Source organism: Leopardus geoffroyi, chromosome X, assembly GCF_018350155.1.
Source record: "Leopardus geoffroyi isolate Oge1 chromosome X, O.geoffroyi_Oge1_pat1.0, whole genome shotgun sequence".
Classification (NCBI taxonomy): Eukaryota; Metazoa; Chordata; class Mammalia; order Carnivora; family Felidae; genus Leopardus; species Leopardus geoffroyi.
In genome coordinates this window covers 57,298,538-57,314,345 of record NC_059343.1, presented here as the reverse complement: position 1 = coordinate 57,314,345, position 15,808 = coordinate 57,298,538, and the positions used below count along the sequence as shown (strand labels likewise).

At 37.9% G+C, this 15,808-nt stretch overlaps 1 protein-coding gene and 1 non-coding gene across 6 annotated transcripts in view; one reads left to right on the top strand and one right to left on the bottom strand.

Annotated features, from left to right (window-relative positions):
* Positions 1-15,808, bottom strand: part of EDA (ectodysplasin A) — a 431,757-nt gene that overhangs the window by 72,145 nt on the left and 343,804 nt on the right. The window lies entirely within an intron of this gene.
* Positions 309-370, top strand: LOC123595538. The gene has a single exon (XR_006711227.1). It is a non-coding gene; the product is annotated as a U7 small nuclear RNA (small nuclear RNA).

The window sequence follows — 15,808 nt, the reverse complement described above, 5'->3', positions numbered from 1 at the left end:
TAATAGCAGAATATACTTTTTTTCCAAGCATCTATGAAACATTCACCATGAGAGTTAATTATATTTTGGGTCAAAAAACAAACTTCAACAAATTTAGAAACATCAAAAGAATGCAGAATGTGTTCTCAGAGTAAAAAGGAATCATACTAGAAATCAGTAACACATAGAAAATAAGGAAAATCTACAAACAATTGAAAATTTCAAAAGCACACTTCAAACAACCTGTGAATCAGAGAAGTCTCAAAGGAAACAAAAAATACACAGAACTTAATGAAAATAAAAATACAACATATCAAAATTTATGGATGTAGTATTACAGCTCTTTTAGAATTTGTCTAGCAGGTTTTCCAGTTTTTACCGGAAGACCCCCTCCACAAAAAAAAAAAAAAGAAAAAAAATTAATTTATGGATGCAACTAAAGCAGTGCTGACAGGGAAATTTATAGCACTAGAGGCTTACATTTAGAAAAGGGGAAAGGTCTCAAAGAAATAATTGAAATTTCTATTTCAGGAAACCAAAAACACAAAGCAAAATATAACCAAAATAATCAGGAGGAAGAAGTTAATACAGATAAGAGAAGAAATAAATGAAATTTAAAACAGGAAGACAAAAATAAAATCAATGAAATAAAAATCTGGTTCTTTGGAGAAAAAAATCAATAACATTGATAAACCTCTAACAAGACTGACAAAAGTCAAAAGTAGAATTGACAAAAATCACTAATATAAGGAATAAAACAGGGGATCACTATAGATCTTGTAGCCATTAAATGGATAAGTTTCCTGAAGTAGGCATACTTTTCCTTATTCCTCTCGCTACATACTTTTCCTTATTCCTCTCTGCACATTAATATATAATAAAATAAACATAAGACTTGGAAAGGTGGAGAGAAGAAGACAGACAAACTGTTTAGAAAACTTGGAACCCAAGGAATGACAGAATGATAAGTTTTCCAGGTTTTCTTTGTGATTCATATACCCCAGACGTGGAACTGAACATGCCAGCAGCCCTGAAATACCAACAGGAGCAGAAAAAGAAAAACCTTAACAAAATCCTCTTTGACCTAAAGGCCCAGATAAGGAATGATCTGGCATGAGAGAAAGCTTTTAGACAATAACTTTTCTATTCCAGCAATACTGCAGAAAAACACCTGTGGCTCCATCCCAACCATTCCAGCAAAGGATGAATGGGAACCCTAAAATTCCACTCTCATGAAGTTATAACAAGGTGCCCCCATCCCCTGCTCATGTGGGGTCAGAGAAAGTGAAATAAGGAGCTGGGACGTTCATCCCCATGAGTAAGTAACTAGACTACCCCACTTGCAATGTCAGAAGAGACTGACACATATGGTATGTTGGAACTCCCACCCTTACCCAACAATAATGAGGAATCTCTTCTCCCTCAGATGTCAAAGAAGACCAAGTGTGGAACCTGCATTTCAATCTCTACCTGGAAACAATGAGGTGGACAACCCCTCTACCACCTGACAGAGCAGTGTCACAAAAATCCATTTAAAGCAGAAGCTTTAAATAAGATCCAGAGCCTTAAAACAAAATGTAAAATGTTGAGGGTTTGATAAAAAAACCATTTGTCATACCAAGAGCCAAGAATATCTCAAACTGAATGAAAACAGATAATACATAAAAACCTACAGTGAGATAATAGAGATGACAGGATTCTATGACTAAGATTTTTAAAGTAGCTATCACAAGAATGCTTCAATGAGTAATTATGAACACTCTTGAAATAGGTAAAAAAAAAAAAAAATTAAAGCCTCACATAGAAATAGAAAGTCTTGGCAAAGAAATGGAAGATATAAAGAGGAACCAAATGGAAATATTAGAATTGAAAAATAACTGAAATGAAAAGCTTAGCTCGTGGGATCAATAACAGTCACATGAAGTTAAACTTCTAAAACCAAAGACAAAAAGAAAACCTTCTTAGCTAGAGAAAAGTGAAACTTTACCTTTTAGAGAAAAAACAACTCAAATGGCAGTGAATTTCTTGTAAGAAGCCAGGAAGAACAGAAGGAAGTGGCACATTTTTCAAGTGCTGAAAGAAAAGAACTTTCAAACACTGAATCCTATACCCAGTGAAAACATTATTCAGGAATTAAAGGGAAATCAAGACATCTCAGATGAAGGCAAACTAACAAAATTTGTGACCAGCAGACCTAACCTAAAATAATGGCTACAGGAAGTTCTGAAAGAGAAAGGAAATGATAAAGGAAGGAATCTTGGACTATCAGGAAGAAAGAACAAAAGAAGAGCAAAAATAAGGTAAATACAATAGACTTTCTTCTCTTGACTTTCTGAGTTGCGTGTGACAATTAAATCAAGTTATAACACTGTCTTTCTTATGTGTTTCACAATATATGTGGAGTAATATTTAAGACAATTATATCATAAATGGAGGAAGGGGAGAGTAAAGGGACTTAAAGACAGGTAAGTTTTCTACAGTTTACTCGAAGTGGTAAAATGTCAATACCAGTAAACTGGTAAGTTATGTATACACAATGTAATACCAAGAGCGACCACTAAGCAACACAAAGAGATACATTCAAAAGCACTACTAAAACGAAATTCTGCAAACGGTTCAAGTAACTCACAGGAAAGCAGGAAAAGAAAACAAACAAAACAGAGAATAAAGAAAATGGAAAAAAAATTGGCAGATTAAAGCCCTAGTCTATCAGTAATTAGCTCAAATGTAAATGGTCTAAATAGCATTTCTTCTTTCTGATCAGTATGCAAAGCACTTCCAGTACTATGTTCAGTAAGAATGATGACAACATATACTCCTGCGTTGTTTCAATCTTAGGAAGAAAGCATTCAGTTTTTTACTGTAAAGTATGATCTTGGCTGTAGTGTATATATATATATATATATATATATATATATATATATAGTGTATATGTATATATGTATACACTATGTATACATAGTGTATATATGTATGTGTATATACATATATATATACATAGTGTATGAGGCAGTTCCTTTCTATTCCTAGTTTGTTGAGGGTTTGAATCATGAATGGGTGTTGGATTCTGTCAAGAGCTTTTTCAGCATTAATTGATATGATCATATAATTTTCCTCCTCTAGCCTATTGATATGTGAGGCTGAATTTATTAATTTCTTGCATAAAGCCTGGAATAAATCCCACTTAGTCATGATATATAATTGTTTTATATATTTTGGCATTTGATTTGCTAGTATTTTGTTGAGGATTTTTACATTTAATTTGATGAGAGATATTGGCCCCTAGTTTTCCTTTTTAGTGCTGTTTTGTCTGATTTTGTTATCAGGGTATAGTGCTCTCATAAAATAATAGGGAAGTGTTCCCTCACCTTCTACTTTCTGGAACAGATTGTGTAAAATTGGTTCTAGTTCTTAAAATATTTGGTAGAGTTATTCAGTGAAACCATCTGGGCTTGGAGATTCCTTTTTAGGGAGATTTTAATTACATGTGAGCTCTATATATGTTGTAACTTGATTTGACACTTCCTCTTAGACCCATGGATTATTCTGAGGCATGTTATTTAATTTCTAAGTGATTAGAGATTTTCCTGTTGTGTTTCTCTTATTAATCCCATGATTATCAGAAAACATACTCTATTATTACAATTCTCACATTTGATGAGGTTTGTTATACAGCCCAGGATACGTTTTACCTTGATAAATGTTCCATAGTGCTTAAAAGAAATGTTTAGTTTGGTGTTGTTGGGAATAGTGTTCTATATATATTAATTAGATTTCGTGGGTTCATTGTGTTGTTCAGTTCTTCTCTATCTTTGTTAGTTTTCTGTCCAGTAGTTCTATCAATTGTTTCAAGTTGTTGAAGTCTGAATTATATTTGTGGATTTACCTATTTCTGTTTTGTTTCATGTATTTTGAGGCTTTGCTGTTTGGTGTATACACATTTAGGATGTTGGATTATCCTGATGGATTGATCATTTTATTATATTATCCCTTTTTTTCTCTAGTCATTTTCTTTGCTTGGAATTACATTTTATCTTATATTCATATAACAGCTCCTGCTTTTTTCCATTAATTTTTGCATGATATATCTTTTTCCATTCTTACTTTCAATGTACGTATTTGGTTGTATTCAAAATGAATTTTTTGTAGACAACATGTAGTTGCGTGATATTTTATCACCCATTCTACTAATCTCTGTCTTTTAATTGGTATATTTAGATCATTTACATTTAATGTAATTATTGATCTGTTAGCACTTACATCTGCCATTTTATATTTTGTTTCTTGTTTGTTTCCTTTGTTTAATTCCTTTTTTCTCTTTCCTACCTTCTTGTGGGCCATTTGAAAATCTTCTAAGGATTGCATCTTTATTTATAATGTTTTTGAGTATTCCACTCAGTATAGTTTTTTTAGTGGTTGCTCTAGGTATTATGATACATACATAACTTATTACAGTCTACTGCTATTGATGATTTAGTACTTCAAATACAGCACAGGAGCCTTCCTCTCATTTAGGTCCATCTATACTCTGCATTTTATTTCTTTTGTTAAGAGCTCTAAGGAGATGCAATTCACACATACCATTCATCCATTAACATGTACAATTCAATGGTTTTTAGAGATGTGGAAACCTCACCACAATTCATTTTAGAACATTTTCATCATCCCCAAAAGAAACCACATACCCCTTAGCAGTCACTCTTCATTTCTGTCCATCTCCCTCCACCCCAAGGATACTTTCTGTCTCTATGGATTTGGCTATTCTGGGCATTTCATATAAATGGAATCATAGAATATGTTACTGCCTTCTTTCACTTAGCATAATGCTTTCAAGATTCATCCATGTCATACCACACATCAATATTATTGCCAAATAGTGTTCCATTGTATGAATATACCACATTTTATTTATCCATCCACCAGTTGATGGATATTTGGGCTGTTTCCAGTTTTCGGCTATTATAAATAATGGTGCTATGAACATTTATGTACAAGAATTTGAATATCTGTTTCAATTATTCGATTATACTTGGGAATGTGTATTGGGTCATATGGTAATGGATCATATATTTGGCATTTTGAGGAACTGCCAGACTGTTTTTTCCAAAAGAGTTAGTTGCATCATTTTACATTCCCACCAGCAGTTTATGATAGTTCCAATTTCTCCATGTCCTTGCCAACTCTTGTTATATTATCTTTTTATTATAGCCACCCTAGTGGGTACAAAGTTTTATCTCACTATGGTTCTGAGTTACATTTCCCTAATGGCTAATGATGTTGAGAATCCTCCCCACTTTTTCAATATATATGTCTTAACTGCCTTAAGCATTTCCTTTACATACATTGGGCCACGTCAGATGGTGTTATAATTTTTGCTTCAACCATCAGAAATGATTTAAGAAACTCATGACAACTAGCATAGTCTATTGTATTTACCCCTATTTTCACCACTAAGGTGTATTTCTTTCTTTTCTGAAGTTCTGAGCCTTATTCTGTTATCATTTCTGTTTATAGAACTTCTTTTAGCCAATGTTTAAGTGTAGTTTTGCTAGCAAAAAAAGATACTCTTATTCCTCTAAAAATTCCTTTAGGTGCACCTGTGGCTCAGTTGGTTGAGTGCCCAACTCCGGCTCAGATCATGATCTTGTGGTTTGTGAGTTTGAGCCCTGCATCGGGCTCTGTGCTGACAACTCAGAGCCTAGAGCCTGCTTTGGATTCTGTGTGTGTCTCTCTCTCTTTCTGCCCTCCTCTGCTCATGCTCTCTCTCTCAAAAATAAATAAACATTTAAAAAATTCCTTTATTTCCCCTTAATTCCCAAAGGGGTTTTTCTTGATGTAGATCTGTGGTTGACAGTTTTCTTTCAACATTTGAAAAATGTACCATTTCCTTCTGGTCTCTCTGCTTTTAAATACGAAATGTGTTGTTAGTCTAACTGATGTTCCCTTAGAAGTAATGCATCATTTTTTCCTGGCTGATCTCAAAATTTTAAAAATATTTTTAGTTTTCATAAGTTTAATTATGATGTGTCTTAGCATGGATTTGTTTGGGTTTATTATATTTGGGTTTCACTTATCGCCTTGAATATGTATTTTGCCAAATTTGAGGTTTTCAGAGTTTCTTACATTTAAAATTTCTTTAAAATTTAATTGTGATTAAAATACACATAAAATTTACCATCTTAATTATTTTTAAGTGTAAGTTCAGTAGTGTTAATTATCTCCACATTGTTGTACACTCAGTCTCCAAAGCTCTTTTAACCTTGCAAAACTAAAACTCTACGTCCATGAAACAATGCTTCATTCCCCTCTACCTCCCACCCCTAGCAGTAATCATCTTATTCTTTTTATGTATTTGACTACTCTGGGTACCTCATACCTAGCAGTAATCATCTTATTCTTTCTATGTATTTGACTACTCTGGGTACCTCATATAAGTGGAATCATATAGTATGTGTCTTTTTGTGACTGGCTTATTTCACTTAGTATAATATCCTTAAGATTTATCCATGTTTTAGCATGTCAGAATTTCTATCCTTTTTAAGTCAGCCATTATTTCTTCAAGTACTTCTTTTTCTCTCCTTTCCTTTTGGACACTGATGATATGAATACTGGATCTTTTGTTGTCGTCCCAGATTCTCTGAGGCTTTGTTCATTTTTTCCAGTCTAGTTTCTCTTTGCTGTTTAGGCTGAGTAAATTCTACTGCTCTGACCTAAAGTTCACTGATTCTATCTTCTGTTATTGAGCCCATTCTACTATTGAGCCCATTCACTGAGTTTAAGTTATTGTATTTTTTGTGCTATAATTTTGATTTGCTTCTTTTAAAAAATAATTTCTATTTCTTTGCTGAGATTTTGTATGTTGTTTCCAAAAAATTTGTAATTACTTGTTGGATCATTTTTATTATTGATGCTTTATAATCCTTGTCAGATAAAATCGGATTCAACTGAGTGTTGGTGTCTGTTCTCACTCACGAGTTATATATTTCTTTAAACTGGAGGTTTTTGGACACTGTCTTACTAGACTTAAGATTACATTTTTAAAGGAGGGAGTCCTTGTGGTGAGGTATAATGTAAGGGTTGAGTATGTGTATATGTTCCTGCTGCATCTCACTGATGTGACCCTGACAAAAATGGGGCACTGACTCTTACTTCCTAGTTGCAAATGGGGAGTGGAAGTTCAGCTACCCCTCTGGCTCTGCTGGCACTATCCCAGTGAAAGTGGGGCACTGATCTGTAAAGCTTCTGTTATCTTTTTTTCTGGCTTTTGTTATCTTTGAATGGAAGTATAAGCTCAGCTCCCTGTGAGCCCTGCTGACTGACACCAGGGGAAAGGAAAGAAAAGTACCAACTAGCTCTACCTTTTACCATCTTGTTAATTTAAGACTGGATGCTGACTGGGGGTAAAGGTTCAGCTCTCCATTGGGCCCCATTGAAATGGGGGTGGGATGGGGATAGGGGTGCTGACTAGCTCTGCTTTGTATTGCCCTTTTCAGTCTCATTGCTGCCAGATGGATGTGCAAGTGCAGATTCCCACTGGGCATCCCTGACACCAGGGTTGGGGGAAAAGTGGAATGCTTACTAGCCTTGATATGCATCCCTTTGTTCAGTCTTTTTTTTTTTTTTTTTTTATTATATGAAATTTATTGTCAAATTGGTTTCCATACAACACCCAGTGCTCATCCCAAAAGGTGCCCTCCTCAATACCCATCACCCACCCTCTCCTCCCTCCCACCCCCCATCAACCCTCAGTTTGTTCTCAGTTTTTAACAGTCTCTTAAGCTTTGGCTCTCTCCCACTCTAACCTCTTTTTTTTCGTTTTTCCTCCCCCTCCCCCATGGGTTCCTGCCAAGTTTCTCAGGATCCACATAAGAGTGAAACCATATGGTATCTGTCTTTCTCTGTACGGCTTATTTCACTTAGCATCACACTCTCCAGTTCCATCCACGTTGCTACAAAAGGCCATATTTCATTTTTTCTCATTGCCACGTAGTATTCCATTGTGTATATAAACCACAATTTCTTTATCCATTCATCAATTGATGGACATTTAGGCTCTTTCCATAATTTGGCTATTGTTGAGAGTGCTGCTATGAACATTGGGGTACAAGTGCCCCTATGCATCAGTACTCCTGTATCCCTTGGATAAATTCCTAGCAGTGCTATTGCTGGGTCATAGGGTAGGTCTATTTTTAATTTTCTGAGGAACCTCCACACTGCTTTCCAGAGCGGCTGCACCAATTTGCATTCCCACCAACAGTGCAAGAGGGTTCCCGTTTCTCCACATCCTCTCCAGCATCTAGAGTCTCCTGATTTGTTCATTTTGGCCACTCTGACTGGCATGAGATGATATCTGAGTGTGGTTTTGATTTGTATTTCCCTGATAAGGAGCGACGCTGAACATCTTTTCATGTGCCTGTTGGCCATCCGGATGTCTTCTTTAGAGAAGTGTCTATTCCTGTTTTCTGCCCATTTCTTCACTGGGTTATTTGTTTTTCGGGTGTGGAGTTTGGTGAGCTCTTTATAGATTCTGGATACTAGCCCTTTGTCCGATATGTCATTTGCAAATATCTTTTCCCATTCCGTTGGTTGCCTTTTAGTTTTGTTGGTTGTTTCCTTTGCTGTGCAGAAGCTTTTTATCTTCATAAGGTCCCAGTCATTCACTTTTGCTTTTAATTCCCTTGCCTTTGGGGATGTGTCGAGTAAGAGATTGCTACGGCTGAGGTCAGAGAGGTCTTTTCCTGCTTTCTCCTCTAAGGTTTTGATGGTTTCCTGTCTCACATTCAGGTCCTTTATCCATTTCGAGTTTATTTTTGTGAATGGTGTGAGGAAGTGGTCTAGTTTCAACCTGCTGCATGTTGCTGTCCAGTTCTCCCAGCACCATTTGTTAAAGAGGCTGTCTTTTTTCCATTGGATGTTCTTTCCTGCTTTGTCAAAGATGAGTTGGCCATACGTTTGTGGGTCTAGTTCTGGGGTTTCTATTCTATTCCATTGGTCTATGTGTCTGTTTTTGTGCCAATACCATGCTGTCTTGATGATGACAGCTTTGTAGTAGAGGCTAAAGTCTGGGATTGTGATGCCTCCTGCTTTGGTCTTCTTTTTCAAAATTCCTTTGGCTATTCGGGGCCTTTTGTGGTTCCATATGAATTTTAGGATTGCTTGTTCTAGTTTCGAGAAGAATGCTGGTGCAATTTTGATTGGGATTGCATTGAATGTGTAGATCGCTTTGGGTAGTATTGACATTTTGACAATATTTATTTTTCCAATCCATGAGCAGGGAATGTCTTTCCATTTCTTTAAATCTTCTTCCATTTCCTTCATAAACTTTCTATAGTTTTCAGCATACAGATCCTTTACATCTTTGGTTAGATTTATTCCTAGGTATTTTATGCTTCTTGGTGCAATTGTGAATGGGATCAGTTTCTTTAGTTGTCTTTCTGTTGCTTCATTGTTAGTGTATAAGAATGCAACTGATTTCTGTACATTGATTTTGTATCCTGCGACTTTGCTGAATTCATGTATCAATTCTAGCAGACTTTTGGTGGAGTCTATCGGATTTTCCATGTATAATATCATGTCATCTGCAAAAAGCGAAAGCTTGACTTCATCTTTGCCAATTTTGATGCCTTTGATTTCCTTTTGTTGTCTGATTGCTGATGCTAGAACTTCCAGCACTATGTTAAACAACAGCGGTGAGAGTGGGCATCCCTGTCGTGTTCCTGATCTCAGGGAAAAAGCTCTCAGTTTTTCCCCATTGAGGATGATGCTAGCTGTGGGCTTTTCATAAATGGCTTTTATGATCTTTAAGTATGTTCCTTCTATCCCGACTTTCTCAAGGGTTTTTATTAAGAAAGGGTGCTGGATTTTGTCGAAGGCCTTTTCTGCATCGATTGACAGGATCATATGGTTCTTCTCTTTTTTTTTTGTTAATGTGGTGTATCACGTTGATTGATTTGCGAATGTTGAACCAGCCCTGCATCCCAGGGATGAATCCCACTTGATCATGGTGAATAATTCTTTTTATATGCTGTTGAATTCGATTTGCTAGTATCTTATTGAGAATTTTTGCATCCATATTCATCAGGGATATTGGCCGGTAGTTCTCTTTTTTTACTGGGTCTCTGTCTGGTTTAGGAATCAAAGTAATACTGGCTTCATAGAATGAGTCTGGAAGTTTTCCTTCCCTTTCTATTTCTTGGAATAGCTTGAGAAGGATAGGTATTATCTCTGCTTTAAACGTCTGGTAGAACTCCCCTGGGAAGCCATCTGGTCCTGGACTCTTATTTGTTGGGAGATTTTTGATAACTGATTCAATTTCTTCGCTGGTTATGGGTCTGTTCAAGCTTTCTATTTCCTCCTGATTGAGTTTTGGAAGAGTGTGGGTGTTCAGGAATTTGTCCATTTCTTCCAGGTTGTCCAATTTGTTGGCATATAATTTTTCATAGTATTCCCTGATAATTGTTTGTATCTCTGAGGGATTGGTTGTAATAATTCCATTTTCATTCATGATTTTATCTATTTGGGTCATCTCCCTTTTCTTTTTGAGAAGCCTTGCTAGAGGTTTGTCAATTTTGTTTATTTTTTCAAAAAACCAACTCTTGGTTTCGTTGATCTGCTCTACAGTTTTTTTAGACTCTATATTGTTTATTTCTGCTCTGATCTTTATTATTTCTCTTCTTCTGCTGGATTTAGGCTGCCTTTGCTGTTCTGCTTCTATTTCCTTTAGGTGTGCTGTTAGATTTTGTATTTGGGATTTTTCTTGTTTCTTGAGATAGTCCTGGATTGCAATGTATTTTCCTCTCAGGACTGCCTTCGCCGCGTCCCAAAGCGTTTGGATTGTTGTATTTTCATTTTCGTTTGTTTCCATATATTTTTTAATTTCTTCTCTAATTGCCTGGTTGACCCACTCATTCGTTAGTAGGGTGTTCTTTAACCTCCATGCTCTTGGAGGTTTTCCAGACTTTTTTCTGTGGTTGATTTCAAGCTTCATAGCATTGTGGTCTGAAAGTATGCATGGTATAATTTCAATTCTGGTAAACTTATGAAGGGCTGTTTTGTGACCCAGTATATGATCTATCTTGGAGAATGTTCCATGTGCACTCGAGAAGAAAGTATATTCTGTTGCTTTGGGATGCAGAGTTCTAAATATATCTGTCAAGTCCATCTGATCCAATGTCTCATTCAGGGCCCTTGTTTCTTTATTGAGCGTGTGTCTAGATGATCTATCCATTTCTGTAAGTGGGGTGTTAAAGTCCCCTGCAATTACCACATTCTTATCAATAAGGTTGCTTATGTTTATGAGTAGTTGTTTTATATATTTGGGGGCTCCGGTATTCGGCGCATAGACATTTATAATTGTTAGCTCTTCCTGATGGATAGACCCTGTAACTATTATATAATGTCCTTCTTCATCTCTTGTTACAGCCTTTAATTTAAAGTCTAGTTTGTCTGATATAAGTATGGCTACTCCAGCTTTCTTTTGGCTTCCAGTAGCATGATAAATAGTTCTCCATCCCCTCACTCTCAATCTAAAGGTGTCCTCAGGTCTAAAATGAGTCTCTTGTAGACAGCAAATAGATGGGTCTTGTTTTTTTATCCATTCTGATACCCTATGTCTTTTGGTTGGCGCATTTAATCCATTTACATTCAGTGTTATTATAGAAAGATACGGGTTTAGAGTCATTGTGATGTCTGTATGTTTTATGCTTGTAGTGATATCTCTGGTATTTTGTCTCACAGGGTCCCCCTTAGGATCTCTTGTAGGGCTGGTTTAGTGGTGACAAATTCCTTCAGTTTTTGTTTGTTTGGGAAGACCTTTATCTCTCCTTCTATTCTAAATGACAGACTTGCTGGATAAAGGATTCTCGGCTGCATATTTTTTCTGTCTAGCACACTAAAAATCTCGTGCCAATTCTTTCTGGCCTGCCAAGTTTCAAAAGAGAGATCAGTCACGAGTCTTATAGGTCTCCCTTTATATGTGAGGGCACGTTTACCCCTTGCTGCTTTCAGAATTTTCTCTTTATCCTTGTATTTTGCCAGTTTCACTATGATATGTCGTGCAGAAGATCGATTCAAGTTCCGTCTGGAGGGAGTTCTCTGTGCCTCTTGGATTTCAATGCCTTTTTCCTTCCCCAGTTCAGGGAAGTTCTCAGCTATTATTTCTTCAAGTACCCCTTCAGCACCTTTCCCTCTCTCTTCCTCCTCTGGGATACCAATTATGCGTATATTATTTCTTTTTAGTGTATCACTTAGTTCTCTAATTTTCCCCTCATACTCCTGGATTTTTTTATCTCTCTTTCTCTCAGCTTCCTCTTTTTCCATAACTTTATCTTCTAGTTCACCTATTCTCTCCTCTGCCTCTTCAATCCGAGCTGTGGTGGTTTCGATTTTGTTTTGCATTTCATTTAAAGCGTTTTTCAGCTCCTCGTGACTGTTCCTTAGTCCCTTGATCTCTGTAGCAAGGGATTCTCTGCTGTCCTGTATACTGTTTTCAAGCCCGGCGATTAATTTTATGACTATTATTTTAAATTCACTTTCTGTTATATTATTTAAATCCTTTTTGATCAGCTCATTAGCTGTTGTTATTTCCTGGAGATTCTTCTGAGGGGAATTCTTCCGCTTGGTCATTTTGGATAGTCCCTGGCGTGGTGAGGACCTGCAGGGCACTTCCCCTGTGCTGTGGTGTATAACTGGAGTTGGTGGGCGGGCCGCAGTCCGACCTGATGTCTGCCCCCAGCCCACTGCTGGGGCCACAGTCAAACTGGTGTGTGCCTTCTCTTCCCCTCTCCTAGGGGCGGGATTCACTGTGGGGTGGCGTGGCCCGTCTGGGCTACTTGCACACTGCCAGACTTGTGATGCTGGGGATCTGGCGTATTAGCTGGGGTGGGTAGGCAAGGTGCACAGGGGCAGGAGGGGCAGGCTTAGCTCGCTTCTCCTTAGGTAATCCACTTCAGGAGGGGCCCTGTGGCAGCGGGAGGGAGTCAGATCCGCTGCAGGAGGTTTGGCTCCTCCGCAGAAGCACAGAGTTGGGTGTTTGCGCGGAGCGAGGAAGTTCCCTGGCAGGAACTGGTTCTCTTTGGGATTTTGGCTGGGGGATGGGCAGGGGAGATGGCGCTGGCGAGCGCCTTTGTTCCCCACCAAACTGAGCTCTGTTGTCCGGGGGCTCAGCAGCTCTCCCTCCCTTTGTCCTCCAGCCTTCCTGCTTTCCGAGCAGAGCTGTTAACTTATGACCTCCCAGACGCTAAGTCGCGCTTGCTGTTGGAACACAGTCCGTCAGGCCCCTCCGCTTTTTCAAGCCAGACTCTGGAGCTCTGCTTGGCCGGCGAGCCGCCCCTCCGCCCCGGCTCCCTCCCGCCAGTCCGTGGAGCATGCACCGCCTCACCGCCCTTCCTACCCTCTTCCGTGGGCCTCTCGTCTGCGCTTGGCTCCGGCGACTCCGTTCTGCTCTTGTTCAGTCTTTTTGATGTGGAGGTGGTGGAAGCTCAGCCTCCTCATCGGGCCTCAGTGACATGGAGATGGTGATGAAGTCCAGTGGTGACTAGCTTTACTTTGCACCAAGTTGTTAACTCTTTTTGCTTCTGGGTGTGAGTGAGGCAGCTTAGCTTGCCAGTGAACTGGGCTGACAATACTCTGGAAGGAGAATAGGAGTACCATTGCTTCTGCCGAATAGGGGATTAGAAAGACTGCCTGTCCAGTTCTGCCAACACCACCTCAGCAGTGGGAATAGGAGCATGATGCCTGCTTATTTGTGTGGAAGGAGTGGAGTGAAAGATTACTTCCTACTAGGCTCCATTGAAACTGGGGGACAGTGGGGAGGGCATGATTTTTTTTTCTGTTGTTGTTTGGCTAGAATAGAACAGGTATTGCCAAAAGGTTTTCCATTGTTAGGCAACCCTTTCCTCCTTTCTTTTAGATATGGGTATCAGGCTTTTCTTAGAGATGTTTTTGTCTGTGTCTGTTGGCACTTATGGATTGGAGGCTTCTGTAGTGACCTGTCTGGGATATATAGGAGGCAAAGAGGAAATCAAGGGAGTGTACCACTGTATTGTTCCTCAAGTTCTGAGGCAGTCTGCTTGTTCTTTCCACTTTTCAGAGTTTTGTTTGTCGTGTTATATCCAGGGGATTTTAGTGCAAGAGGGAGGAGCTAGAAGGAAATTGCTTGATCTTGGAAGAAACATAAGTCCTTCTATTTTCTTTTTAAGAAAAAAAAATCAGCAAAGCACACAACACCCTCAAAAATTGATTTTTTTGACATCTAAGGGGATTTCTGAACAGTAGTAATGATTTAAGGAATAAACCATAGTGAAAGAATGTCTAGGAAAACTTTAAGAGATGGAGATTTACTAGGTTTATGAAAAGCACTGTAAAATACCTTTCCTAATTTCAGTGGAAATTTGTGGAATGTTAAGTGATCACTCTTGGTGTGGCCCAAGTTCTCTTTCTATACAATGCTCCTTTGTGGGTTTCTAAAGGTTTTGTTTCTTGGGGGAAAGATATAAGTGGCAGGGAAACTTTGGCTCCTTCTGTATAAAACAAGATTTGACATTCACAGTTACTGTTAAGTAAAGGTAAGACTGGTGAAAGTAGGTTATTCTGGAGGGTTGTAATAGCAGCTGCTTTAAGCCTCAAAAGCAGTAACAGGAAAATTTCCCCATACACACATTCTCAACTCAAAGTAATAGTAAGTTTTACTTGTTGGGATTCTTGGTATAAAGTATATAATTTCAAATTCAACATTTCAGAAAAGGCCGATATCTTTACTTTACAACCCCTGTCTTACATGCTATTTTCTGGTCTTTAAACTCTCCTTTACCCCTCAAATCAGTATGCTTCAGGTGTTGCTGCATTACTAGTACCAGACTGATTATAGCACTGAATATCACAAGGAAAAAGCAAGTGTTTGACCATGCTAAGTCACTAGGAAGCAGCGTACTTCAAAGAACTTTCGAATCAAAAATACCTTGGATTGATTATTGAATATGCCACTAACCAGTTGTGTGGCTTCGGGTAAATTACTTAATGTTTGAGCCACAGTTTGCTCATCTGTAAAATGAGAACAATAATGTTGACTTTATAAGATTATTATGAGAATTCAATGACATAAAGTACATAAAGTAAGGGCCCATATTTTGTGCTCAACAACTCCAAAAAAGCTTCTAAAGAAGATGACTAGCCTCTGACAATTATGTCTGTATTCATGTGATATTTCTCCCACTTGACCATGTAATTAATGACTATTTCCTGCTTCTCCCATACCTTAAATCCAATCTCTGTACTTAGGCATGTTACAGCTTATGGGACAAAGAGCCCATCATTCATTTGGAAAAGAAAAAGATTGATATGCTCTTTTTTTCTGATATTTATAATTAGTTAGCCCATCCCTAAAAAGAATGGGCTTCTTCAGAATAGAAGCCCAAGATGCTCAAAAAAGGAAAAAACAACATTAAAAAAATTTCTGCCATGCAACATAAATATTTCTTGATCAATTCTCTTATATTTTATAGTCCAGGTTGGTTTCCACAGTACAAGATTGATTTTTGGTGTATAAATGGGGAAATTGAACCTAAATGTTGAGTTTTAATGGTGTATTAATGATACTGCATACCAAGGTCCTATCCCACCAACCTAAAAGGATCTAGTGATAAAGAGAGATGAGCATCACCAAGACAGTAGTTTGGGGGTGGGTCTAGGTTTTGCGGCTTTACTAAGATTCTAAACTTTCATTCAAAAATTCACTTTCTTCTGACGTATAGAAGTGTTGAATCACTATATTGTACACCTGAAACTAATATCACACTGTAAGTTAACAAACTGGAATTTAAATGAAAACATA